General features: G+C 49.2%; 1 protein-coding gene across 22 annotated transcripts in view; it reads left to right on the top strand.

Moving 5' to 3' along the window:
* The first annotated feature begins 354 nt into the window (after positions 1-354).
* Positions 355-27951, top strand: part of MAPT (microtubule associated protein tau) — a 101643-nt gene continuing 74046 nt past the window's right edge. For 21 of the 22 annotated variants that reach the window (XM_072781310.1, XM_072781307.1, XM_072781295.1 and 18 more), the window contains exon 1: positions 355-512. The gene's annotated coding sequence lies outside the window, so the exon portion shown is untranslated. Of the gene's footprint in view, positions 609-27951 lie in introns of all 22 variants that reach the window. The other variant, XM_072781289.1, reaches the window with a different exon arrangement.

Below are 27951 nucleotides of genomic sequence, written 5' to 3'. Positions count from 1 at the left end.
GGGCAACCCAGGCTGGCTCCCAAGGGCGGAGACCCCTCTGACAAGACAAAGGCTCCAGGCGCGGGAGGAGACGCCAAGTGCGCGTGCGCCACGGAACGCACATGCGCATAGCGGCCTGCGCCGCGGCCCGAGGTGGCGGGGGGAGGGGACACGGGAGAAGGGAAGCGCCAGAAGGACGGAGCCAGGAGGCGGGGGAGGGCCCCGTGGTGGGGGCGCTCGCGCGCGCCCACTGGCGGCCGGAGGAGAAAACGCCCGCGAAGGAAGGCCTCGCTGCCCGCCCCTCTTGGGGAGGCTCGCGCTCCCGCTGCTCGCGCCTGCGCCGCCTGCCGGCCCCGGGAGCGCGCCCTCACGCTGGTGCGCGCGCTCGCGCTCTCAGCCACCCACCAGCTCCCGCACCAGCAGCAGCAGCGCCGCCGCCGCCGCCGCCGCCGCCGCCGCCCACCTTCTGCTGCCGCCACCACAGCCACTTTCTCCTCTTTCCTCTCCTGTCCTCGCCCTCTGTCCACTATCAGGTAAGCGCGAGGCTCCTAAATCTGCCTCCCCGTCCTCCTCCTTGCACTCCCAGGCTGCCGCCCCTCGTCCCCCGCGGCAGAGATGGGGTTCACGAGGTAAGCATAGGTCGGGGGCCACGGCTGGGGCTCCTCCCTGCGCCCTGTGCGCTCGGGCGCTGGGACTAGGGCGGCTTGGAAAGGGATCCATGCAAGGGATGCACTCACGCGCGCGCGTGTGTGTGTGTGTGTGCTGGGGGGTGTCCATAAGACCCGCTTCGCGCGGACCTGGGCAGAGGTTGTGCCCGAAGGGTGGGGCCCGGATGGTGGTGACCTGGGGGAGGGGGCTGCTGTGCACTCTCGACCGTCGCCTTTGCCGCAATGGGCGTGTGTCTATGTGTGTGTGTTGGGGGGTGTCCAATGACGACCCCCGAAACCGAACCTGTAATCCGATTTATCCGCCTCGGTTTGCCATAAATCCTTCAGGAAGGTATGGATCCGGTTCTAGAAAAGATGACTCCCTGCCTGCCCCTCCCTTCACCTCCCCGGTAGCAATTCCAATGGGGCTTTCATTGCCTCTGATTTAAGGCGGTGGCCCACCCCCTCCCCGTTTTCCTCCTTCAGAAACCCGCAGGGGACATTTGGGGGCTGGGAGTGGAATCGGGGAGATGGGGAGGGGTCCAGGCGCTGTCACTTTAGTTGCCCTTCCCCCTGCGCGCGCCTGGCACCGGGACGCGAGCAGCGCCGTGCCCGAGAAAAGGTAGTGCGCCGGTCCCGAGGTGGAGGCTCGGAATGGCGAAAGGCTGGGGTCACCTGGCCTTGCGATGTGGAAGGACTCGACGGCGGCGGATGCCGGCTCGCTGGCGCTGGCAGCCGCAGCCCCTCGCAGACGCGCGCGGGGGCTGCAGGTGCATTTCGGGGCGGGCCCCTTTCTCTGCGCTCTGCGCCTGGCGTCCGGCGTGTGCGCTCCCTGCCGGAGGCGCGGGGCTGGCGCGCAGGGCTCGCCCCTCACTGCGGCAGTGGGTGTGGACCCGGGTGGGCAAGGAGGGGGAGCGTAGGCTCTGCCTCCTCCCACTCCCACCCCTGCCTTTTTCCCCCCCTCCAAACGCGAGGTGCCATCTTTTTGCGGCGTGTCATGTCTTTACTGTACCGTGCCAAGCCGGGTGGCTGGGCTTTGGAGGACAGGGCGGGGACTGTAATTAATGGGGGGAGGGCGGCAATCAGCGCTGAAATCTTGGCGTTTTGCGGCGGTGGGCTCGCGCCCTGGGGCATTCACCCGAATCCTTCTCGGGGGCTAGCCGCTTTGTTTGTAGGGCTTACGTGATCTGCGTTGCCCGCCCTGGTTTTTTGCCTCTTCTCTATGAGAGTGTTTAACCAAGGCCCCCGCCCCTCCCCCTATTTTCCGCCCCTCGTTTTCGAGCTCTTTGTTAGATCTCGGGCTTGCAGGGGTCAGGGAACTCGAGTCACAGCCCCGAGAGCACGGATGGAACGGGCGTGACCCCGCGGGGCCCCCTCCCAGAGGCGGGCGGCGCGCCCAGAAGCGTCCGCGGGGCCGGAGGCCTGGATTCGAGGTCTCGGCGCTCCGTGCGGGTGGCCGCAGAGGGAGGAAGCCCCTCCCGACACCCCGAGAGGCCTGAGGGCTACCCCCCACCGGCTGCCCAGTAGGGGGCACCGGCTACCCCCGCGGGGCGGGTGGCGGGGACAGCACGCAGGCGGAGCCCCTCTCCGCTTCTTGCCCTGTTGCTTCGCGGAGCGGGAGACTGTAAGGAGGGGGCAAGAGGGGTCCTCCTGCGCTTCGGGCCACACCCATTTTTCCTGACACGACTAGGGGAGGGGGGGTGCGGAGGGGAGGTTGCTATAGAAACCACACGCGTCCCAAGAACGGACCTCTGGGCGTTGCCCCGCCCCTTCCCTGGAGATTGAGAACCCCAGGGGCTGGCGAGGCCGCAGCCCCTCCGTCTAACGGAGGCCGCAGGAGGGAGACCCCCCTCCCCGCAACCCTGAGCCGGTGGCTCTTCCTAATTGGCCTCCGGCGGCCTCAACCACCCAGATCGGCGTCTCTTGTATTTTTATTATTCTGGCCGAGTATTATTTTGGGAACGTGCAAGATTTTTAAAAGCCTGAGTTCACCGCCACCCTAGGAACGAGGTGGGGGGCGGGAAAGGGGGGTCCTGGCAAAGGGGTCCGAGCCTCGCCCTCCTGCGTGGAGCAGCGGCCGCGCGGCTTTCTGGCTAATTCTATCGCTGAAAACTGACGCGGGGGCGCAGTTCTGAGCCCGATGAGCATCTCCGGAGCCGAACCATCCGCGCGAGCTGCACAGATTGATCTGAGTGTCCAGGGAATGGCCCGGCTCCGGGGCCAAGAGCCCACCAGGGGCCGCGCCGAACCTTCCTGTCTGTGGCATGGGAGGTTGGAGCCCGGGGTCATGAGGGGGGTCCCTGCAGAATTGAGTCCGCCGAGGGCGGGTTGCAGGAGAGGCTCAAGGATCGCTTCGAGCATCTTCTCCGCTCGCACCCCTCCACCCTAGAGCTGGACGCGGAATTCGGGATGCGGACAGAGCAAGGGTCTCGGCCGGTAGCCCACGGCAACAGCTGCCCGGGGTGGACCGCAGGCGGAGAGGTCACGTCCTGTCTGTTGGGGGAAAGGGAGCTTGGCGGGAGTGAACACATTTAGCTCAATGCCGGGAACAAAGCGCAGTCCAAATGTCCGCGATTTTGCACCATTTTGAAATGTGTTGGCGGCTTTGGGGTGGCTCTCCGTTGGTCCGCAAGGCTTGGGGGCTGTTAATGGAGGAATCCCAGGGGCCGGGGAATGGATCTTCGTTAGCAGATCTGGAAACACCATCCCTGCCTCTCCGTTTGCTCCAACTAAACGGCTTCCCCCCTCCCCACCCCCGGGGATCTCTAGGGATCCAGCATTTGCGCCCACACGGGAAATCTCCAGGCACGGATCCGAGGGCCATCGACTCCTGTCCCCGATAATCCCCATCAGGCGGGAGCTCACTTACGTCCCAGGAGACCCCACTTGGCATCCGGCACCCAGGAACCTCCAGGCCCCGTCCCCAGTTGGGCCAGTTGGGATGGATGATGGAACCTGGGACAGCAACGGGGGGGGGGGGGGGGGGGTGCTGGCTCTGGAGTCTGTGCTCAGGCTCAGCAGAATGGCTTTTTAATCCCTTTCCCTAAAGCAGAAAGAGAAATGTCTTTCCTACCAAAATTAATGAAGGTATTATTTTTCATTTTATAACGCTACTTAGGTTGGCTAGGTAAGAATTGCTTATTCATCTCCAAACCCTTCCTCTAAACAATAAATGGATTACCACCCCCACCCCACCCCCATCCCAGTACCTGGTCCCCAGAGACTCCTGAAGCCTATCAATATCTTGACCAACAGTTGCTTCTGTAACAGCTTGTGTTGACTGCAATAACCTGGCTTGGCTCTTGGGGTTGCCTTTGGATAGTTGGCAGGAGAGTTTTGTTGGCTTTGCTGGGTTTTGGACAAGTGACAGTCCATGACTCTGTGTGCCTGCCCCACACAAACCTCCTCTGCACCTGCCCACTGTGAAAAGGCGTGTCTTTTAACTGGTTTCAGGTATCAGGCTCAGCATCCCTGACAAGAACAAAAGAAATGGATTATTCCCACAAATTGCAAGAAGAAAACGTAGAATCAGAGTGAGAAGGGGTCTGATTTATTCCATTTGGGGAAAGAGCCCCTTTTATTGAACATGTGCTTTGGCCCACATGCCCTTGGAGGGCAGTGCCAGCCTAGAGATGTAACAGGATTGCGGTGCTCTTTGTTTGGTCTGAATTTTCTTTCTGCCCTTTTAACATCAGTTCATGAAGCCCGTTTGTTGAAGATTTTAAGAAATTGTGTTTCATTCATTACACCTTCCCTCAGCATTTACATATATGGCTTGAGTGTCTCTGCAGCTCTGTGTATGTATATTAGTTGTCTAACTAAACACATGATAGTTTTACAACTAGATAGTATTGTACTTAATCCCACCTTGAAAAAGAATCACTCAGGGCCCTGGGTGGCTCAGTCTGTTAAGCATCTGCCTTCAGCTCAGGTCATGATCCCCAGGTCCTGGGGTGAGCTCTGCTTGGCACTCCCTGCTTAGCAGGGAGTCTGCTTCTCCCTCTGCCTGCTGCTTCCCCTGCTTACTCTCTCTCTCTGTCAAATAAGTAAATAAAAATCTTTTATAAAAACGGAAAAGAATCGCTCAAAAACAAATAAAAACACCCCCAAGGGCTTAATATAGTGCTAGACATACAATAGGTATTTGGTCTATACCCATTTAACAAATAAATGGGTAAAATGGGGAAATGCAGGTCAAAAAGGTGGTAAAGAGAAAATAGAATGGGAGGGGGCTATATTCAAGGTCATGGAATCAGGAAGCTGCCTGTGCCCCTTGGTGCATCTCCACACCTTCCCTCCTCTGCTGCCAAGACTTCTCCCTTCTCAGTACAGCACTCCCTGGCTCCAGAGCCCTGGTCCCCACTGAGCACCTCACCCTTGCTGGCTGGAAATGTGCAGAAGAGGGAATGGGCAGAAAGCACACAATACCCCAGGGGGAAAGAAGGCCCTGCCCAGCCATATCTGAGACCTCTTGGTGCCAGAGGTCAGAAGGATGCATGAAGGTGGGAAACTCCATTTGGCTCTGCCCCTTCCCCTCCCCCCCCCCCGACTTTTTCATTATCCTACTTCAAAAACTGCCCCTCAATCCTTCCACATCCCCCAAAATATCCACCTGACTAATCGCTCCTAGCTTGACACCCTTGGTGCTTGCATGGGTGATTTGCAGGAGCAGTAGCATGGAGGGGCACCTGAGCAGGTGGGGAAGGGAAGACTACTGCCTCACCAGCTGAGCTGCAGCCAGGAGAGGACCCCCATAGTCCAGCTGGGACTCTCAGCCATTTTCCTGTAAAACAGTGGTTTTCAGCCCCCTGGGTCCTCAAGATGGCTAGAGACATTTTTAATTTTCACACCTGGGGAAGGTACCACTGGCACCAAGTGGGTAGAAGCCAGGGATTCTGCTAACCATTCTGTAATGCACAGGACAGTCCCCCACATCAAAGCATATACAGTCCAAAATGTCACTCATGGCAGTGTCAGAAGCCCTGCTCTAGAAACATTGTTACTCTGGCACTCTTATCATAATGGCAGCTTATGTTCCTTGAGTGTGGACTAAATCCCGGGATCCTGGGATCATGACTTGAGCTGAAGGCAGATGCTTAACTGACTGAGCCACTCAGGCACCCCCAGAGGCACTGTTCTAAGTGCTCCCCAGAGATTTTCTCATTTCATCCAACAGCCTCCTTTTGTAGCAGGTGCTGTTGTTATTATCTCTGTTATGTATGGAAAAGCTGAAGTACAGAGAGGTTTAGTAACTCACTAAAGGTTACACAGCCGGTGAGTAGTAGAGCTGGATGTCTGACACTAGCTCCCTCCCCTTCTCAGCTACACGTGGCTTTAATAGGCCTTTGTGGGCTAGCTTAGGAACCCAAGCATGATTTGTAACATTGACTCAGTGGAAGATTCAAATTCCAAAGCCACGGACTCACAAAATGAACTTTTGAAAGAGTCCATAATTGGAGCACAACCTAAAGCTCATAATTTCTGATCTAGCCCTGACACACAGAGCAAGGGATTTCACTCAACCTCTGTGTCTCTGTTTATAAAACAAAGAGAAGATATTCCAGGAACTTGAAACCTCTTCCCCCAGACCCAGGCTTTCAAGACCCCTCTGTCATACAAAGGAGCAGCTGGTTCTGATTGGCTCAGAGAAGGCTAGAAATCAAGATCAGGAGATCATGGCATAGACTTAGCTATGGTCCGGGTCAAATCAGTGAAGTTTTAGGGACAGCAGATCCTCATCTTAGATCCCCCAGAGGGATCAAAGCCTTGGCACCAGCCTGTGGGACCAGCTCTGAGCCTGTGGCTGAGTTGAGTTGGGTGGACATAGGAATGGCCTCACGCAAGAATCTCAGGGCTTCCTTGGTGGAAGTGGGCCTGGAGGCTTTTCTTGCTTCCTGGGGCCCAGTCTCTGCAGTAAATATTCCTTTATGCTGTGGCATAGACGTAGAAGTACCTAGAGTCCTTCGTCCCCAAGACTCACTGCTACTCTGCCTTGGGAGAAAATCGGAGGCTGCTATAATTCTGCAACCTCCCCTGAACCCTGTGTGGGCAATCAGACATACAATACACCATGCATGCCACTCTCACCCCAGTTACCTCACCAAAGGGGTTACTGTCTAAGAACACTTTTCCTGTCTCCAGGCCCCATGCCCTGCCACCTCAGCCAGGTTCCTTTCCTGCATAGATGGCCTCCACCTGAGTGTGGGGAAGCATTGTGAGGCCACCTTGGAATGATTTTTGAACTTTCTGGAATTTTTGATTAAGAGACATTCTGCAGATGTGCAGCTAGAATCAGCTTCCACAAAATACAAACTTGAGTGACTTCCAAGTGGATTATCTGAATATCTTTTTGCTGTGTTGATTTTTCAGTGGGCTCTGTACTTGCTCAAATTAGGGACACTATAGAATGAATCCCCCCAGGCAGCGCGGGTGGCTCAGAGGTTTGGTGCTACCTTCAGCCCAGGGCATGATCCTGGAGACCCAGGATCAAGTCCCATCGGGCTCCCTGTATGGAGCCTGCTTCTCCCTCTGCCTGTGTCTCCGCCTCTCTCTCTGTGTCTCTCATGAATAAATAAGTAAAATCTTAAAAAAAAAAAATGAATCCACCCCCAAAAAAATATATGTTGTGCCTCAGGTATTCAAGGAAGGTTTGTGAAAATACCATGAAGGCAGGCACTGTTTCTTCCTTGATAGACCGTTGGTACAGGACAGTGTCTTATAGATAGAGGTATTAGGTTGGGCCAGTGGTTAAGGGTGTAGACACTGATCAGACCTCCTAGGTCCAAATCCTAGCTCTCCCACTCACTACGGGACCCAAGCTGTGTTGATGAGCTTCTTTCTTGGAGAGTTTGTTGTCTGCACCTTGGGGGTATGGCAGGACCTAACTCACTGGTTGCTGTGGAGTTTAAAGGGGATAAGGAGGTGATGCAGTACTTAACCCAGGGCCTGGCACATAGTAAATTGCTTAGTGAATGGTTTCAAGAGCAGCAGCCTCTGGTGTTGCAACAAGTGTTGACTTGTGATTGGATGACTATGCAAAGGCATCTACTGACCCTGGTGATAGAATCACTTGTAACAGATAAATTGTTACAGGGATCAAGATAGAAGTGGGCAGCTGGCCAGCTCCCCTGGAGCCAGGTGCTGTTGTTCGGGTGGAAGTGGGTCCCCGGAAAATCCCACACACCCGTGTTTAAATGTAGAGACAGAATTCTTGACACAGGCAAGCAGAGTGATAATCCGTTGTCCCTACTTCTGTCCTCTTCCTTCCTGAAATCCGCTCCATGCCAGGAATAGACTGTGTACTCTCCCCACCAGCCTGAGCCGAACCACGCCCTCCCCCCATCCTGGGAATGGTGTCCTGGCTTAGCTAGTGTGTGGGGTCCAGAGATCTGACTAGTTTACTCACTGAATTAAAAGTGAGTGCAGGGCAGCCCCAGTAGCTTGGTGGTTTAGCGCCGCCTTCAGCCCCAGGGCCTGATCCTGGAGACCTGGGATGAGTCCCACGTTGGGCTCCCTGTATGGAGCCTGCTTCTCCCGCTGCCTCTCTCTCTCTCTCTCTCTCTCTGTGTGTGTGTGTGTGTGTCTCATGAATAAATAAACAAAATCTTAAAAAAAAAAAAGTGAGTGCAGATGGGATTGGAAAAGTAATGGAGGGCAGTGGAGGAGAGGATTAACAAATGAAATAAGCAGGGTGTTGAAGTTGGTAAACTGGCAAACGGACCTCATGGTCAAGAGAAGAGTAAAGCAGAAGATGCTAAATAAAGCAAACACAGCATGTTCTGAATCCAGGAACTCTCCAAGCATTCTATGAGCATGCTCATATCTGAATTACTAAATTTGATTTAAGAAGACTTCTTACCTATGAAATGAAGACTGAGGGTCATAATACTTTAGTTTTTAAAAAGTCATTAAATCAGAAAAGTCATTACAAAATGATACTCTTGCTGTTCGGACCAGCCAGTTGGAATTTCTTGTCCTTTTCACCTAAGCCACACTCGTAATACATTGTTTAGGACTTCAGATTTTAGCTCCTTCGTAAAAGCAGCTTACACTACAGAGTAATCTGAATGCAGAATCTCTCTAGAGTTTTACTATTTCATTCACAGTCTTTAACATCTTGTTTGACAGTAAAAAAACAAAAACAAAAACCATTTTTATGAAGTCTTTCCAGAGTGTTCAACCTGATTTTCCTAAAACCAATTAATGATTTTAAGAGTTTGTCTTTCGTTTTGTACTTGAAACACATCAGCTTGCATCTTACTTAAATTATGGGATTATTGTAATAAGTGTGACGGAAAATAGAAGATTGGCTGTGGTAGGTGGAGGCCATGGCTGTGGACCAGGCCCTGTGAACTCAGCCTTGAATATTTACAGTCCTTCCTTTCCATTTCTTACACAGTGTCAGCTAGGATGGGGCCTACTGTGGAGACTTCGGTATTAAGTGAAAGATAGGCTGTCATCCTCCCTCCCCCATTTTTGCCTGCCTTCCAGAACTGCTCAGCACTTTGAATTCATTCACATAGAACCCCAGGTTAAGGGGTATTGCAAAATTCTCCCCATAAGACCCAAAATAAATGTAAATCTTATTTATTATATTGACTCTCCTTAGTGAAGGGATTTTAGATTAAGCTCCAATGATTAAAAATCAGCAAGGTAGAATTAAATCTGAAGCCATTGGAAATGATGTTCCATTCACAGCCTTTCCTTTGGTCCTATCCACTCTCCTGCTCCATCAGGCAGGCATCTAAGAGGAACATAGTTATCTCTGAGGGGTGCCGGGAGGCTCTGTTGGTTAAGCATCTGCCTTCAGCTCAGGTCATGATCCCAAGATCCTGGGATGGAGCCTCACGTTGGGCTCCCTGCTCAGTGGGAAGCCTGCTTCTCCCTCTCCCTCTCCTTCTCCCCCCTCCTCCTCCGCTTGTATTCTCTCTCTCGCTCTCTCGCGCTCTCTCTCTCTCTTGCTCTATCTCAAATAAATAAAATCCTTTAAAAAAAATGATCTCTGGTCCCAGCTACTAGTTTGCCTACCAACCTGTGGCCCGGTTTTCTGTTTTCCCAGGAAGGCTGGGTGATGATGTTTTCAGATTTAGTCTGCAGTTGTAGCATAAAAAATCCGAGGGATGCACTTTCATCTTCATGGCCTCCTCCCCAGGACACCAAGGATATTAGAAGACCCCTGAGAGCATAATTGCTGTCATGTGATCTCCAGCCAACACAAAATGCCAAGAAGGAAGTGCTGGCAAAAACCGATTCATGAAACTGTGGAACTGTGTCCCTCCTCCAGGGTAAAGGACCTGAATGAGAACCTGTGTTCTAAATTATGTGTCAACAGAATTGTCCTGGACCAAATCCAGCTCAGCCATTGATTTGTAGGTCATTTCAGAGGTGCTTATGTCCAGTTGTTCTTAGTTGGCCATTGGCACCAAACTATTCTCTTAATTCATGCCTTTTCCCACAGCCTACCCCTCAAAAAGAGGCTTATTGGATAATTAATAATCTAAAACCAAATGGTTTAATGCCCGAGGGAAAGTTACAATTTAAAGAATCTCTTTGGCTTAAAATATATATACATATTAATATTATAATTGTATGTATATATATATATATTTAAAGATTTGTTTATTTATTGGAGAGGGAATGAGCACATGCACACACGCATGTGTGTGTGGGGGGGAGGGGAGTGGAGGGCGAAGAAGGAGAGAGAGAGAATCTCAGACTCCTCACTGAGCCCAGAGCCCAACATGGGGCTCGATCCCAGGACCCCAAGCCTGTGACCCGAGCCATGCCCAACTGACGGAGCCACCCAGGTGCCCCGTAATTATATATTTAAATGTGAACGTTTACTGCCTTATTTGTTGTATGTTGAGACTTTTTATATTAGGTTTGCTGAACCCCTGACGGCCCTTAACTTCAGTGATGCTAATGCATCAGAATTTAAATCAAGGTATGTTAATAAGCCAAGTAAAGGCTGTATATATGAGTAAAATACTTGTATATAACCTGCTGTGTTGGGGTGCAGTAATAGTTGCGGCATAAATTCGTGTGAACCTGTCCCTCTCAACACTCCCATTGCCAAGAATCACCAGGAATAGCTGTTTGGAAGAGTCAGCAACCCTCCTGCCATCCATGTTGTCTTGTCTTTTTCCTTGGAACAGGGAAATTCCACCCTGGCCCCAACCCACGTGCAGCAGCTCACCTTCTGACTGTGCTGTCACCATGAGCCCAGCTTAGAAACAAAGGATTTCACAGAACATCCCTAAATCTGCTTGAATAATGGAGTGATCAGTCAAACTCACCTGAACCTGCTTTAACCTTTCCTCAGGGTTAATCCTGTGGGACATGCCTGCTGGCCCCACTAGGTTCAGTTCTTCCTCTTGTATTTCTCAAGTCCCTCCCTTTTTAACCCTGCAGGGGGTGTTGGCTGCGCTCTGTTCCCTGCAGACTGTTAATAAAGGCCGAATAAACTGAAATAATTCCCTTTCAGTGTCACTAAAGTGCTATAAATAATTATGAACCAATATGCTTGATGTCTGATGGGAAATGCATGGGAAATTTTTTTTTTTTTTTTTAAGCAGCAGGATTCATGTTATAAGTTGACAATCTGGGCCAAGTGAAAAAGAACTTTTCTTTTTTGTTAAAGCTCTCCCTATCATTTATTGCTGGCAAGACTAAATTCCAGAGGCTAGCCATCGCCTCATTTTGTGGGCCTGTTATCACCTGTTGCGTGGGCTTGCCAAACCCTGAATTTAATCGCAATCTTCCCTGTTTACCCACTTATGAGACTTGTGGCGAAGTTGAAGATTTCTTATACGTCCATTTTTCCATCTGTAAAATGGGGATTATGCAACCTCCTCACCCCACAAATGGATGATAGTGTGGGCTCCCTTTTCACTGGGTAGTTGCAGAACTGAAGTAAAGCCATCTATGAGAATTCTTTCAAGCTGCTCCAGAAGACAAGTGCCATAGGGAGTGGGGATGCCTCTGGGGAGCCAGACTCAGGTGACTGACCTGAAGTCTCTATGGGCTGAGTGGAGCCTGGTGCCTGAGCTAGTTCAGCTCCTGCCACTCTGCTCCCCTCTTGCTGGCAGGATGGTGCAAGCTCCTTCCCAGGGGTAAGTGCCCATCAGTAGGACCTGAGCCCAGGATGGATGGACAGGTGGCTGCAGTCCAGCCTGTACTGGTCTTGTCTGTTCCCTTCTTTGCAGAGGAGGCCTAAAGACAGGGTGCAAAACAGGGCAGTGGGTGGTTGTGCCTGTAGCATAACCTCAAGTGATATCTCTGGGGGACTTCTCAGGAGAGGGGCTGGGGCTTCCCTGACCTTTATTGTGACTCTCAGATGGAATTTCCTGGGAGCCTTTCCATTTTCTCATGGGGTTTTCAGTTTTTTCCTAATCAGACAGGTACTTGGCACAGGATCTCCTATTCTAATTATGCCCAGGGGTAGCCTCTTCTGGGTACTCAGTGTTTAGCCCTGAATGGGAACCTGGGAACCGGTTAAGGCAAAAGTGATTAAATTAAAGGCTGGAGTTGACTTTGGTGGTAAGAAGCTCTGCGAGGTGTCATTCACTGAAGCACTTGCACTTGGAATTTGAATTGAGCTGGAACTGGATTATGGTTGAGCTGTCTTTGCCCTGGGAGTGGAGGGCTTCTCGTGTTTGTGGATGGTGGGTAGTATTTCAAGGCATGTGTGTAACCCCAGCCTGCCGACAGCCTGACTGCCCTACTTCACATCAGCTTAATAAACTCCCTATTGGTCTAAACTAGTTTTGTTATATGAAGATGCTGATAATAATGGTACCAGCCAGTTGCATTTATTTCACTGAAAACATTGCCTCCTTTACCCTTCACTCCCCCCACGAGGCAGGGATTATCATCCTCACTTTGCAGGGGAGCAGACTGAGGGCCAGAGATTTCACAGCTGGAGAGGGAGCCAGATCATGCCTCTCCCCAATTCCTGAACCTTGCTGCCTGCATGTTTCCAATGCCTCCCCTCTGGGTCCACTCTCCATGCCAACAGATGTGTCCTTAGTACTAATGACCAGAGAAACTGCCCTCCAGCCTCCCTGAATGGGTCATATGTAACCCGATCCTGGAGAAAGTATTTTAAACCGAAAGCTAGCCTCTAAACTGGGCTGCTGCTTCATGTCGCCGGTGACGGCAGAACCAAATTTAGTGTAGTGGGCAGATCGACACTTATCCAATAGAGAAGCTCATTTTTCTTCCATTTCACACAAAACATGAAAAATGTCCATACCTGCCACACTTCTACGGAGTGGTATGTGTGACGGAAGGCTGGGAAAGGTGACCAGGAGGGGCCTGGGTGTGTAAACTCAGGGGAGATGACATACAGGTTCCCAGGCAGTGTCCATGGGGAGAAATTTAATTCCAAGTGGGTATTTTCCCTGGGCTGTTATGGAAAAGGGTCACAGTGGGAGGGAGGCAGGGGGATAGGTGACATTATCCAGACTCCTAATGTACCATCTGATTCCCCTCACTGGTCAGTCCAATTTATTACCCCCATATCTGCACCCCTATGGTTCACGCTCTAGGACCAGGAAAAGGGGGAGTGATGGGGAACAGAGAAGAGGGGCTTACACAGGTAGGGTTAGGGGTCACACATACAGGAGATTTAGAATTTGCAACCTCGCGGCACCTGGGTGGCTCAGTAGTTGAGTGCCTTTGGCTCAGGTCGTGATCCTGGGGTCCTGGGATCAAGTCCTGCATTGGGCTCCCTGTGGGGAGTCTGCTTCTCCCTCTGCCTATGTCTCTGTCTCTCTCTCTGTCTCTCATGAATAAATAAATAAAATCTTTAAAAATATAAAAGAATTTTCAACCTCATCAGGCACTTTTATGGTACCGAAATACATTTCCCACAGCCACTCTTGCATCTCACTAAAACAAGAGCCATTTCTCAGTTCTGTTCTTGCCTCCTTTCTGCTCCCCACCTTTTCTTTAATCCACTAGCTATAAAGTAAACTGTATGCCATATGTGAGATCCTACCCCAGTTTGTTTTGTTGGTTTTTTGGGGGGCGGGGGGATCATTTCAGTCTACAAATTGTATTCAGGGTGTAACTAGTTCTTCAAGACAATTCTTAAAAGCACCCCATGCTGAAAGATGGGGCCACCTGGAGGAACACTGTTGGTGTCAGCACTGAGCACAGGCTGGCTTATCTCTCCTGGATCCAGGTGGGAGCTGTAGGGTGTGGGCCCCTTTGCACAAAGCCCTGGATGCAAAGTTAGGAGACTGGGAACACTGGGCAGAGGGCAGCTCTCTTGCCTATTGGACAGGCCAGGGCATGCTGGCTGCAGGGATCTCATCATCAAAGGTTATGGCCACGTTATAGACACCAGACCCTATATCACTGGGACTTCAAGAATGAGGCTCCTGGGATTGGTCCCTTCTGGTAGAACAGACCCTGTCCCCAGTGGGCCCAAGTTTACAAAGAAGAGTTGGGATGATCTGGCCTTCTGAATACATTAATTGTTCTAATTTGGACTAATTAGGGAATGGTCAGTCTCATTTAAAAAGCGGAGTTAACACTCTCATCTAGGTATTTGGGAGAGGGGAGTAGTATTGGGAACATTTTTAAACACTAGCCACAGGGAAGGGCTCACATTTGGGTGGCCTACATGATGTGGTGCCAGAGTGCTAGGAGGTCTCTGCATTACCCAAATTGCTGACAAGCAGAAAGTACTTTACAGTTTATATGATCTCATTTAGTTTTTTATGTAAGCCTGTAAAAATTCTTTTCCCTTTTACAGATTATGAAACTGAAGTTCATGTAGGTTAAGTGGGGTTCAGGAAAATTAAGTGGCACCTCAAATCACATGGCTAGTTTTATACCAATGAGGGATTTGAACCCAGAACTTCTGCTTCTCAAAAGCAGACCTCACCCTGGCTTTAACATCATTGGTTCTCTATTCATTGCCTTAGCCTCAGGGATCCTACCACTTGTTAAACTGCCAGTGCCTGCGTAGGAGGTGGGAGAGAAGACACCTCACTGCTCCCCATACCCCACCCAAGGACAAAAAAAGGGTTTTTTTTTCCCATAAATATATAGATAGGCCAGCGATCTGGAATTTTAGCTTTATGATTAATAAATGAAATTATTGCTTTTTCTTCCTCAAAATCTATTCAGCATAAGATGTGTTTGGGGTGTGACCATGATTTGTGCCCCCAAAAGTGCACCCTGCACCCTAGTAATGGAGAGCTAATGGCAATACAGGTGAAGGGAGAAATCACCAAGTCCAAGCAACCCCGTTCTGGGCTGAACTGGACAATTTGCCCCGATGATTTACTTTGCCGCCATCACTCGCATTTCCAGGGACCGGAAGACACAGAGAGAGGAAAAAAACCTCCATCATGCCTAAGTAACCCATCTTGTAACACAAGCTATTTTTTCCATAACTAATGGCTAAAAATAGTTCCTAGAATTTAAAGATAATTAGTAAGTTAATTGATTTTCTCTCTATACTACTAGTTTCAAAGTAAATTGATTAAAACTTTCTGCTTTCACATCACTAGTGCCCGTTATTTTGTGTTTAATTCCCACAACTTTGTCTGATTCCACTTTTTGGGCTTCCCCGGGGAGCCAGGCTCCTTAATACGTCCATCTGTGGGGCAGTGCTTTGTTCATCTTTGTATCCTCAATGCCTGGCATAGCACATGGCACAGAATATACGCTCAAGAACTGTTTAGTAAATGAATATATGGATGACTGAATGAATTCAATACTGGATTAAAACTTAAGGCCTTTCTTAAAAGAGACGAGAACAGAAAGGAAAACAGGTGTTTAACTTATAAATTTGTGGGTGATGTGCCACTTTATGATTATTTTCTTATTTATTTACTTAGAGAGAGAGAGCGTGCAGATGCATGAGTTGTGAAGGAGAAGCAGAGGGAGAGAGAGAATCCTAAGCAGGCTCCATGCCCAGTGCAAAGCTGGATGTTGGGCTTCATCTGGTGACCCTGAGATCATGACCTGAGACAAAATCAAAAGTCAGAAACAACTGACTGAGCCACCCAGGTGCTCCCTACTTTATGATTTTAATACCCAATCCTTTTATATTAAGTATAGTTCTAGGACACCTGGCTGGCTTACTTGGTGGAATATACAACTCTTTTCTTTTCTTTTGTCTCCTTTTTTTCTTTTTTTGTAGTTTCAAGTTTTTATTTAAATTCCAGTTCGTTGGGGCATCTGGGTGGCACAGTCAGTTGAGCATCAGACTCTTGGTTTCCACTCAGATTGTGATCTCAGAAGCATGGAATCGATCCCATGTTAGGTTCCACACTCAGCAAGGAGGCTGCTTTGGGTTCTCTCCCTCTCCTTCTTCCCCTGCTGCTTGTGTTCTCTCTCTTTCTCCAAAATAAACAAATAAATCTCAAATAAAAAACAAAAAAAAATTCCAGTTACTTAACACAGTGTAATGTTGTTTCAGTTATAGAATTTAGTGATTCATCAATTATGTACAACACCTGGTGCTCATCACAACAAGTGCCCTCCTTAATACCTGTCATTCATTTAATCCAGGAGTGTACAACTCTTGACTTTGGGGTTGTGAGTTCAAGCCCCATTTTGGGTGTAGAGATTACTTAAAAGTAAAGTCTTTAAAAACAACACCAACTGGGGTGCCTGGGTAGCTGAGTAGTTGAGTGTCTGACTCTTGGTTTCAGCTCAGGTCATCATGGGAGTCATGGGATTGAGCCCCACATCAAGCCCCCATTAGGGCTCCAAGCTCAGTGGGGAGTCTGCTTGAGATTCTCTCTCCCTCTCCCTCTGCCCCTCCCCCAAGCACTCTCTCTATCATAAATAAATAAATAAATAAATAAATAAATAAATAAATAAATAAATAAAATCTTTAAAACAAAAACAAAGAAAAACAAAAACAAAAACAAAGAAAATAATCAACACTATTTTTTCTCTTACTGCTTTCATACAATGACCTGAAGTAGGAAAGGATGTAAGGTCAGCATTTTTGAGAAACAGGAGTTTTGAGTGTTAAAAGTGGAAATGCATGCATTGTTTGCTAGAATCCTTTAAAAAGCTAAGACTGTGGATTAGTCTAAGCTTTTAGATTCTCCTGAAAACAGGAATGCCACCATAAACCATGGGTCCTACTTCAAAGAGAGAAGATTTTGATGAGCAGGATTGGGTCTAAGGCTTGCTCCCCAAGCTCATACCAGGAGGGATGGTGAGCAGGTGAAGGCAAACCACTGAAGTCTCTCCCACCTCAAAAGAAACTCAGGCCCAGGAAAGGCTGTCAGAATTAGCAAATTAAAGCCCTGGATGGGGCCCCTGAGTGGCTCAGTCGGTTAAGCCTCAGCCTTCAGCTAGGGTCATGATCCCAGGATCCTGAGATCAAGCACCACATAGGGGCTCCCTGCTCCTTGAAGAAACTGCTTCTCCCTCCTGCGGCCCCTCCCCCTACTTGTGTGCTAGTTCTCTCTCTTGCTGTCAAATAAATACATAAAATCTTTTTTTAAAAAATCTTCTGTTTTAAAATATATATATAAAACCCTGGAGGCCTGGTTAAATTTCTATTTCAGATAAGCAACAATTTTTTTTTTTAGTATGAGTGTGATAGGCAACAAAATGCCCCCCCCCCGCCCCGAAACATATCAGATCCTAATCCCCAGAACCTATGAATATGACCTTGTTTGGAAAAAGAATCTTTGCAGATGTCATTCAGTGAAGCATCTTGAGATGAGATTATCTTCTATCATCTAGGCCGGTGGTAAATGCAGTTACTTGTGTCCTTAAAAGAGGGGAGGGGGGCAGAAAGAGATTAGAAGACCCAGTGATTGATGATGGAGGCTCAGGTTGGAGTGATGTGGATTCTAACAGCCACCAGAAGTTGGAAGCAGCAAAGGATTTTCTCCTAGAACTTCTGGTGGGAGCATGCAAGACCTTGCCAACATCATGATCTTGGCCCAGTGATCTGATTTTGGACTTCTGGCCTCCAGAACTGTAACAGAATAAATATCCGTTGTTTTAAGCCTCTCAGTTTGCAATTTGTTACAGCAGCCACAGGAAACTATTACACTAAGTATGTCCCATGCAGTCTTGGGGACATACTAACACTAAGACAGTTGTTTATCTGAAATTCAGATTTAACTGGGCGCCTTGTATTTTATCTGGCAACCCTGATTGCCAGGGCCAAAGAAAGGGCCTTTAGAAATTTGCAAGAAAGCTGGTTGAGGCTGTCAGGAAGTGGACTTCCTTATACTACGAGTCATTGTAAGCTCAGTTCCACTGAACCCATTTGAACCCTACTAATCGCCCTCTGGACAAAAGAGGGGGGCAATTAGACAGGTGTTAATGATTTATTCTGTCAACAGTCACTTGAGCATTTCCTATAAAACAGCTCTGTGTAAGGGTGGAGGAGTTGGGTATTAATCCCATCCATGACAAACCCTGCAAGATAAATCACATGAAATATTGCCAATCACTGAGCTCAGGCAATTTCATGGTACATTTCTGATACCAGAGCTGCCCCGGGGAGTCTTGCACCCCTCCACTGAGGGCTGCTGGGGCCCATACAGAACATGAGGTGGTCCCCGGATTCTTGGGTTTTTAATCATGCTCACAGAATCCACAATGTTAGCACTTTAAGGGACCTTGGGTCATCCAGAGCAAGCAGGGGAGCCCTAGGATACTCCAGAATTGCCCCCAGATGCTTTGCCAAAATAACCATTCCTGGGCAAAGAGAAAAACAGGGTTTACAGGAAAAAAGCAGAAGTTTTCAGTGGGGACTGAAAAGATGCTCGACCTCACCAATGATAAAGGACCACTGATAAAAGCACAGCAAGATGCCACTGTGAGTGACTCAGGTGGTGGAGATCCAGAGGGGAGGTAACCTGCAGCTGGCCAGGGTGTGCGGTCACCTCCTCTGGACAGAAATGTGGCCAATCCAGCAAACACCCTTTGACTGAGCATTGCCATTTCTAAGAATTTATCCTTTCTATGTAAGCAAGGGCAATCTGTGTGAGGATTCACTGGGGAGTCATCTGTTCCACAAAAGTCTGGAAATAATTGACATGAAACTGGTTGGCGCTAAAGTGGGGTCCCCCCAGAATGCACTGCTGTGGGTGGACACTCTCTCAGATACGCTAACACAAGGCAGCTGTACATGTGTTCCCACCTGCATAAAAAGAAAGATTCCAAAAAAAAAAAAGAAAGAAAGAAAAAGAAAAAGAAAGAGAATGTATGTGCATGAGGCCACATATATGGAGCCCGACTGGAAGGAAAGATGAAAATCAGGTTTTGATGGTAGCCTCCAGGAAGATAAATCGTGGGTGCAGGCAGGAGACACCATTGTCACTCTGTACTCTACTACGGATTTTTTAAATCATGTGTATATATATTTTTAAAGATTTTGTTTATTCATTTGAAAGAAAGAGAGAGGGAACAAGAGTTGGGGGAGAAGCAGGAGCAGACTCCCCGCTGAGCAGGGAGCCTGATGCAGGGCTCAATCCTAGGACCCTGGGACCATGACCTGAGCTGAAGGCAAATGCTTAACCAACTGAGCCACCCAGGCGCCCCCATGTGTATATGTTTTTAAAGCTACATTCATATATATGCTTAGGCCCCAGCTCACTTCAGAGGAATGAAAATATCTGGAAGAAACATTCTTTCAAAGGCCCCCCCAGGCAAAGCTGATAGACACGGCACCCCTAATGGAGAAGCTCTGATCTGGCTTCACCCTCTAATTTCAGGGAGAGGGAAGCTCTGTAGCTAGGTCTTTTTGGGCTAGCCTGGGCACTTCACTGCCTTAGACAGAGGACTTCCCAGATGAGTTGTAGGAAGACAATTTACTGGAAGCGCATGCACACACACACACACACACACACACACGTGTAAAGCATATATAAAGTGTGTAATTGAATATAGCACCTTTTGGAGTACTCCCTCGGAAGTAGAGGGGAAGGGGGCAGGAAGACAAAGGGAGGTGGGCTACTGTGTTAGTTAATACCCAAGCCTTGTTGTTTGTGACAACCCAGATTAGCCCCAGGAGCCACCCTGGTCCCCAGAGTGCCTGATAGAGCCTGCATTTCAAGTGAGACCCCTGTGAGTGACTTCCCTGTGGGGAGGCCAGATGATGCACCACTTGACGATCTTCATGCCCAATCCTTTTATATCAAAAACAACTTTAATGCTATTTTCTCTCTTAGTGTTTTCACACAAATGACCTCATTTCATCCTCCCACTGCAGGCAAGGTGGCACTTCCTGTTTGGAAGGGGAAAAAACGGAAGCTGCCATTCTAGAATCTCATAGTGGGGACAAAGCAGTGGTAACTTTTCTGGCTGCAGCCCTGCCTCCGGGGCAGGAGCCTGTGTCCTGACCCCGATGCCTGTCTTTTCTGGAGTCGCTTCCTTGCGTAGATGGCCCACCTTGCTCCAAGGCCTGTCTGGAGTTCCTCCTGAATCCCCCATGTTCCTTGAAGGACATAGAACACGGACCAAGACCCTGCTCTTTGGGGACACTTCCCACACCCAGAGAAGCAAAAAGGCACTTCCAGTCTCCTCCTTCAGATTCAACACAGTAATCCTCAGAGACCTTCCAGCCAATCCTCCCAGGGCTTCATTTCAGTTTTAATTACCGTGTGGTCCAAAGAGGCTGATAGGCACAGCTGAGGCTAGAATGTAACTTGCCTGCCCCCCAGGCTGGAGCATTTCCCATTGGGTGTTGGTTAGGGCTCACTCTTGCTTGACCTATAGGACTCTGAACTCCCAGAACCACGAAGGTGTAAGAGCCCCCAGAGGCCACCTGGTCCCACCAACTAGCCATGGCCCAGATCTCCTCTGCTGCCTTCCTGACAGTCACCAGCATTCCTGTGATAGTGGCTCATGGCCTCTCTCAACCATGTGACAGGGGAACTGGGAAGGAGGAAAAAGAAGGGTCCAACAGAGAAAGATGAAAGTGTTGGGAGCTGCCCCAAATGTGTGACATCCTTAAAGTGAATCACTACTTTCCCCTCACTGCTTTTTTTTTTCCTCTTTGAGGGACCTTCCTTCTCCCACACCTGCCCTGCTGTCTGAGGTTATACTGAGAAAAATCCACAGAGGTGCCACTGCAAGGTGTTAAGGCTCACGAGTTTGGCATTTTAACAGATGCCAGAGCCACTTGAGAAATGAAGCAACAGCCCCGAGAGGTAAAGTGACCTCCCCAGAGTCACACAGCAAGTTCATGGCAAAGCTAAGTAGCACAGGTCTCCTTCCTTCCCTTGCGCATCATGTCCCAGGCCCCATATTACCTCCCTGCAATGGCTGGGCTGTTGGGGGGACTCTCAGACCCATGTGGCCAGTCAAGGGGAGTCATCTTTCGTTAAAGCAGCCAGGCTGAAGTGACTTCACTCCTTTTGTTTTTTTTGTTTTTTGTTTTTTAAAGATTTATTTATTTATTTATCATAGACAGAGAGAGAGAGAGGCAGAGACACAGGAGGAGAGAGAAGCAGGCTCCATGCTGGGAGCCTGATGTGGGACTCGATCCCGGGACTCCAGGATCGCGCCCTGGGCCAAAGGCAGGCGCTAAACCGCTGAGCCACCCAGGGATCCCCGACTTCACTCCTTTTGAAAGGAGAAGCATACACCCTGCTTAAAAACGCCTGCTAATTTTCCTAGAGAATGTCGACAATTCCTGGAGGATGTCTGGGTGTCCCTAGTGAAATAGCTTTCCCCTCGGGTATGCTTAAGTACAGAAGCAACATTTGTTGCTGGAAAATATCCATTAGGTTAATGAGGTTTTCCTTGCCCACGGAGATGAAGCACTTCCCAGCCATGGACACGTCGTAGTATGAGCAAGAGCTGCACAATGGCCAACCCATTCACCCACTCATGTGGTGAGCCCAGGAGAGCCTGGAGTGGGCTCATTCATCTGTCCACTTTGACCATTTCCTCCATTGCTGTCTCCTGGAGCCACCTTCCTTCAAAAGCCTGCCTACCTCCTGTTAGCACAAAAGCTGCTATGAGGGCTCCTGGAAGGTCAGCCCTCCTTGTACCTGCCTGGCCTATTCTTAGCAGCTCAAACAGTTTTCCCCAAGTATTGTTTTAATCATTTATGGTTACCATGTCTTACTCAAGAAATGGATAGGAGATGCAGTTTGCCCTTGTATTCCTGGATTGTGGATGGGGTGCGGGGACAACGGTCCACACCTGGGAGAAGGGCAGACCAAGGTTGGCTCCTGGCTGCCCCCTCCTAGCTGTGTGACCTTGGGTAAGTAGTTTGACCTCTCTTAGCCTGGTTACATATCCCTTTCAGGGCTTTGGTAAGGAGTGGCAACCATTCGTAGAAAGGACAGAGCAGAGTGAGTGACTAGCCCTTAGACTCCTGAACACCTACCATGATAATCTGCAAACATGCCCCTGTGTTATTAAGCTTTTAGAGTTCAGGGGATCCCTGGGTGGCTCAGCGGTTTAGTGCCTGCCTTTGGCCCGGGGCATGATCCTGGAGCCCCGGGATCGAGTCCCATGTCGGGCTCCTGGCATGGAGCCTGCTTCTCCCTCATCCTGTGTCTCTACCTCTCTCTCTCTCTCTCTCTCTCTCATAAATAAATAAATAAATCTTAAAAAAAAAAGCTTTTAGAGTTCAGGTTGTGGAACTGAAGATGGATTACAGAGGGACTTTGTACCTTCTGCACTTGCATTTTCCTCCAAATCCAATAGGTCTGTATTTCTTTTGTGTGCGCGGGGCTGAAAATTTGCTATTATAGTAGTAACACAAGTAATTTCTCATTATCAAAAATTCCAACAGCAGCATGAATTTCTCTGATAATCAGAAAAAAAATACAGATATCATTTTGAAAAAATTCCTCTGAATAACTCCATCTTCCGTCCTTCCGGTGGTTTTGCGTCTTTTCGGCCCCTCCACCTGCCGGCAACGCAGTGCCCTAGCACTGCGGGTTGGGATCTCTCCACTCTCGCCCTGGCCACGCCCCCTCCACCTGGGCACCGTGTTGGATTGTGTCCACCCGCCTCAAGCGTGCCCGAACTCGCTAGGACCTGGAAGAAGGGGCTGCCGCCGCTGCCCTCCTCCCAGGACACCCTCATCCCTGCTGAGGCCAGAGTCCTCATCCTGGTCCCTCACCTGCCCCTACCCTGCGGGGGGACCCTGGAGGTTTCCTCAGACCCGGTGCCGGTGCCGGTGCCGAGAGCTCGGCTCAGGTTAGTTTCTGTGGCCACGCCCACAAACGAGCTTGTGGCAACCTGTGAGCACCTAACCAGAGCAGACTCCAGTTACTCCCCCTTGTTCACTTTTCTTTCCTAAGTTCTCCACTGCTGGGGTCCGTGGGCTCATAGCTCAAAAGGGTTCACAGGGCTACAAGGTGGACCTGATAGCTCAAAGCTACTAAGGCCTATCTCAGACCCATGGGCTCTCTTGCTAGGCTTTTGTGGGCTAGCCTGATCACCTGGCTGCTGTAGACAAGGGAACATTTCAGGTGAGCTGTAGGTGGAGAATGCAGGTGCTGGAAGATGTCTTTCATGGACTCTGTATGCACCGTAATTCACTGTGCAATGCACATGCTTTATATGGATCCTAAGCCTCAGGTCCCCTTTTCATGTTTGGTTTGGTTTGTTTCAGGAGGCGGATTGGGCTTTCCCCCAAGCCCTCTGTTCTCCTGTCTCCTGACTGTTAATCAGCTGCCTGGCTGGAGTTGACAGTAACAACAAAACAGAACCAAACCAGTGAGGGCTAACATGTGTTAGCCTGGTTCATCTCATCTTCCTGGTTCATCTTATTTCATCACTATATTGCCCCAGTGAATTTGCAATTCTATCCATTTTTTCATACGAGGAAACAGGCTCTGGATGGCTAGGTGACCTTCTGACAGTCCCTCAGCCTTTAGGGGCCATGCTCAGCAGTGCAGCAGCCCCTTCCTCATTCTTGGCCTGGAGGACAGTCCAGTTTAAGCACTGCTGCCTGGAGGGGGGTGCTTACCCCAAACCGTGGGCTTCCTGCCTGGCTCTTCTTCTTTTTTTTTTTTAATTTTTATTTATTTATGATAGTCACACAGAGAGAGAGAGAGAGAGAGAGGCAGAGACATAGGCAGAGGGAGAAGCAGACTCCATGCACCCGGAGCCCGACGTGGGATTGGATCCCGGGTCTCCAGGATTGCGCCCTGGGCCAAAGGCAAGTGCCAAACCGCTGCGCCACCCAGGGATCCCCTGCCTGGCTCTTCAACACTGTGCCTGACTTCAGGGACTCAGCTCTGCCCTCTGACCCTTCCCTGTCCTTCAGGGACATCAGACTGGAGCGCTCTGGCAAGGTAGGGGTGGCTACACAGGCCCTGTCACCTGCAAACGCCTCCTAGTTCCTGGGGATCCATAGACACACCCTCCTCAGTCACCCATTAACCCACAGAAGACATTTCTGAAGTCCTGAGACAGCAGGGTGGCTCTGCAGGCTCCAGCTGCAGGGCCTGGGAATGCTAGCAGCAGAGCTGACCAGTTACAGTGACACCTGACTGGTGACATGAAGCCTTCCTCCTGTCTGCCCCTCATTTACTGTTTAGCACCTGGCACACTGTGGGTACTTAATAATAATTAAATTCATAATGAACATCCGAAAGGCCAGCATGTGGTAAATGTATGCCTCTTTGCACAGTTGTTCTCCAGCATGATGAACAGGCCATTAATGGTTAATAAGGGATAAATGTGAACGTGGGAAAATCGGATTGCAAAGAAATTTACTCTTTCCTGCCCTTCCCAGACTTTTAAATGAGAAGGTAGGATCATTTCCCTTCAGTTACCCTTGCAACAGGATTTATAATGAAAAAAACTGGGAAAGAATCTTTCTATGCTCCTCCATGTAGACTTGGGCATCAATTTGGAGTGTTTTTCAGTCCATGAGAGCAAATGTAAAAGGAGCCATGGGAGATTTTCTCTTCCGACATGGGCAATCAGTATCCCTTGCAGGAAAATCCTCTTCTCTAGACTCAGAGGCCATGGCCTGGCAGCCATTTCGGGAGTGTGTCCTACAAGACAAACGGGGTCACGGCATGGAGGCTTCTCACTTCTCGATGCACACCAGCTGGCTCTGAGTGTATAGGACCCTGCGGCCAGCCCCTCCTTACCTTAACAACCCACTCTGGGCAGTGTGCCCTGGAGAAAACACAGTGCCTGGCCTGGGGTCACTGGGCTTGGAGGAAGATCCAAAGGGGTTCATGATTGCTGAGGTAAGTAGGTGACAACAAATTGCTTAGAACCCTCAGGGACAAGGTACGAAGAGCCCAAACAAGAAGCATGTCACCAAATGCCTACACAGGAGTAGCAATGGGGAGGCCCCAGCCAATGATAGTGTCTTGTGCAAGTTGAGCCCAGTCTAGATCATTCCAACTTCTCAACATAAATCAGACATTGTACTTTGGAGATACCTGGCTGATTTAGTCGGTAGAGCATGGGACTTTTGATCTCTGCATTGTGAGCTATACCCATTGTGAGCTCAAGCTCCACATTGGGTATAGAGATTACTTAAAAATAAAATCTTAAAAAAAAAAATCCAGGGGCAGCTGGGTGGCTCAGGTGTTGAGCCATGATCCGGGGGTCCTGGGATCAAGTCCTGCATCGGGCTTCCTGCAGGGAGAGCCCTCTGCCTATGTCTCTGCTCTCTCTCTCTCTGTGTGTCTCTCATGAATAAATAAATAAAATCTTTTTTTTAAAAAAATGCATTCTCGGGATCCCTGGGTGGCGCAGAGGTTTGGCGCCTGCCTTTGGCCCAGGGCGCGATCCTGGAGACCTGGAATCGAATCCCACGTCGGGCTCCTGGTGCATGGAACCTGCTTCTCCCTCTGCCCATGTCTCTGCCTCTCTCTCTCTCTCTGTGTGTGACTATCATAATCAATAAATATTTTAAAAATAATAAAAAAATAAAAATAAAGATGCATTCTCTTAGCAACTTTAAAAAAAATGTACTTTGATTAAATGTTCCTGGTATTCAAGTATAGGTTACTAATTTAGACTCTTTAAAACTCTGTAATATAACTCATAGGCTGTTTGTCTGGGTTAGACTCTATCTGGAAGAATTAAAGCTAGACAGCAAGAACTTCCTGAGGTGGGGATTTTGAGACCTTGGGGGAGGGGTTTTTGGTCCTGATCCTGCAGGTTTGGAATTGGAATGACGGCCAGGAGCCACTTATGGAAAATCATCCCAGTGGAGTGACAGCACACCAACCGCAAAGCGCTGGGGCAGGGAACTGCCTTCACGTCTGTGACCAAGCCCTGCTCTTTGTCAATTTTGGGGTATTCTGGTGCCACCCATCCTGCTGGAAGTAAGGAGCAGGAACTGAAGAGTCTTATTAGGGATGTTCAGAGCACCTAAGCCCATGATCCTCGGCAAATGGTTTTTGACTGATGTGTACTCCGAGTCCTCTCTCTGGTCTGTATCATGGCTGACTCTGGGCAGCTCTGTGCTCTTGTTCTGAAGGTCTTATATTTTTGCTCTTTGAGGGTTCCATTCATCTGATACTTGTTGGTTGCCATCTTTTAACTAGGGGGTATTTTATCAAAATTCCCAGCCCAGGTGTCTAAACAAGTTATACCTTAAAGTCTGAAAAAGTTCAGCATGTCCAATTGAATGCCTGCTACATGCTTGGAAACCACTCAGTGTTGGTCTTTGGGAAGCTAAGTCTAGCTAGGGAAGAAATACACACACACACACACATACACACAGTGGTTTTATTAGTTTTATGTGTGCAATGAAAAGGTGTTATGTTATTATGTTGAGGTATCTTGACTTTTTTTTTTAAAGATTTATTTATTTTAGAGAGAGGGTGTGCATGAGTGCTGGGGAGGGGCAGAGGGAGAGGAAGAGAGAATCCTCCAGTAGACTCCCTGCTGAGTGTAGAGCCTGATGGAGGGCTCGATCTCATGACTGCGATCATGATCTGAGCTGAAATTGGGAATCTTGATGTTCTCTTAAAAGAGAGGATGCCTAGAACAGATAGTACCTGAAGGCTTCTCTCCAGCATTTCTTGTCCTCTGTCATGACTCAGGAATTTTAACTGAGAATAGAATGAGAAAGTAGCCCAGAGATAAGGCTGATGTTGGGACTGGATTCCTACCAGGACATCAGGCCAGGGCTAGGACAGGTCCTGGGCCATCAGGAAACAGTGGCCCCTCCATAGCTGGTTTAACCTGGGAGCCCCATAACATCTACTCTTGAGACTCAGGGAGGGAGCAGCCTGGATGTGGTCTAACCACCCCAGGTTTGCTTGTGGGTGCTGAGGGAGTGCCTGGAGCCAACCTGCCTCCAGGGCTCCATGTGCTCTGGTTTCCTCCCATAAAAGGGAATCTGAGTCTTTCTCATTAAAGTCATTAAAGTCTTTCTCACCTCTTCAGCACATGACACTGAAGCTGTTTATTGACTCAGCCACTGTCACCACTGTGTGGGACCTTGACCTACCTACTATCGTCTTTAGAAAGGCTCCCTTCTTGAAGGGTACAAACTGGGGGAAGTAGAACTCAGCCATCACTTCTGGAAAACTTGTCCTACAGTTTCTCTGACGTGGCAGTGAGGTTTCACGTACACACTCCAGAGCCAAGTACCTTGGTTCAAATCCCAGCCCTACCGTGTCCTAGCTGTGTGAACTTGGGCAGGTTGCTCAACCTCTCTGTGCCTGTTTCCTTATTTGTATAATTGCTGTAAAAATAATAATACCCACCTCATAGGGTTGGGAAGAGAATGAAATGTACTCAGACTTGTCATGTGTGTAGAAAAGAAGCTTGCATGTACCAAGTGCTAGCTGAGTGTTTGCATTTAAAAGATCCTTAAGTACATTCTCTGGATTTCACAAGCCCTCTTTTTTGCATTTCACAACTAAACCCTGTGTCCCTTGAACTGTAACCAAAGTTCTGCTTCACATGTGTGAGACAGGCCTATGCAAATCTGCAGGAAGAGGAAAGACAGCAGCCCCCAGCCCACAGTAGTGACAACCCAGGACGCGCCTTCTCCTCTTTGCCCTGTCGGGTGCTCAAAGTCTGGAATCTCCAAAGCCCACTCAAATGTGAGCGTAGGGTTTAAGTCACTTGTGACTCTGAAGGCTCCGCTGTTCAGTTCCTCCTCACTTAGCAGGCATTATGGGGAGTGAAGGAGTGCATATCAACTCCCAAATGTCGGAGAATAGCGGGCTGGCGTCCCAGCCTCCTCCACTCCATTCTTCTCAGCCTGTTCACCCATTCCTTGCCATTCGAAGGCAAAAAAGATAAAAAACCAGTGCCCAAAGCAGTGGGGAGAAAGGCCGCAGAACTTCATGACTTCACAGACCTGGCTTTTCTCCTAGGCTGACTGTGATGTCACGCCCACCCTCCCTAGCCCTGGGGCCTCCATCCC

Source organism: Canis lupus, chromosome 16 (assembly GCF_048164855.1).
Source record: "Canis lupus baileyi chromosome 16, mCanLup2.hap1, whole genome shotgun sequence".
Lineage (NCBI taxonomy): Eukaryota > Metazoa > Chordata > Mammalia > Carnivora > Canidae > Canis > Canis lupus.
Note: the sequence above shows the minus strand (reverse complement) of the source record. Positions and strands in the feature narration are given on the sequence as shown.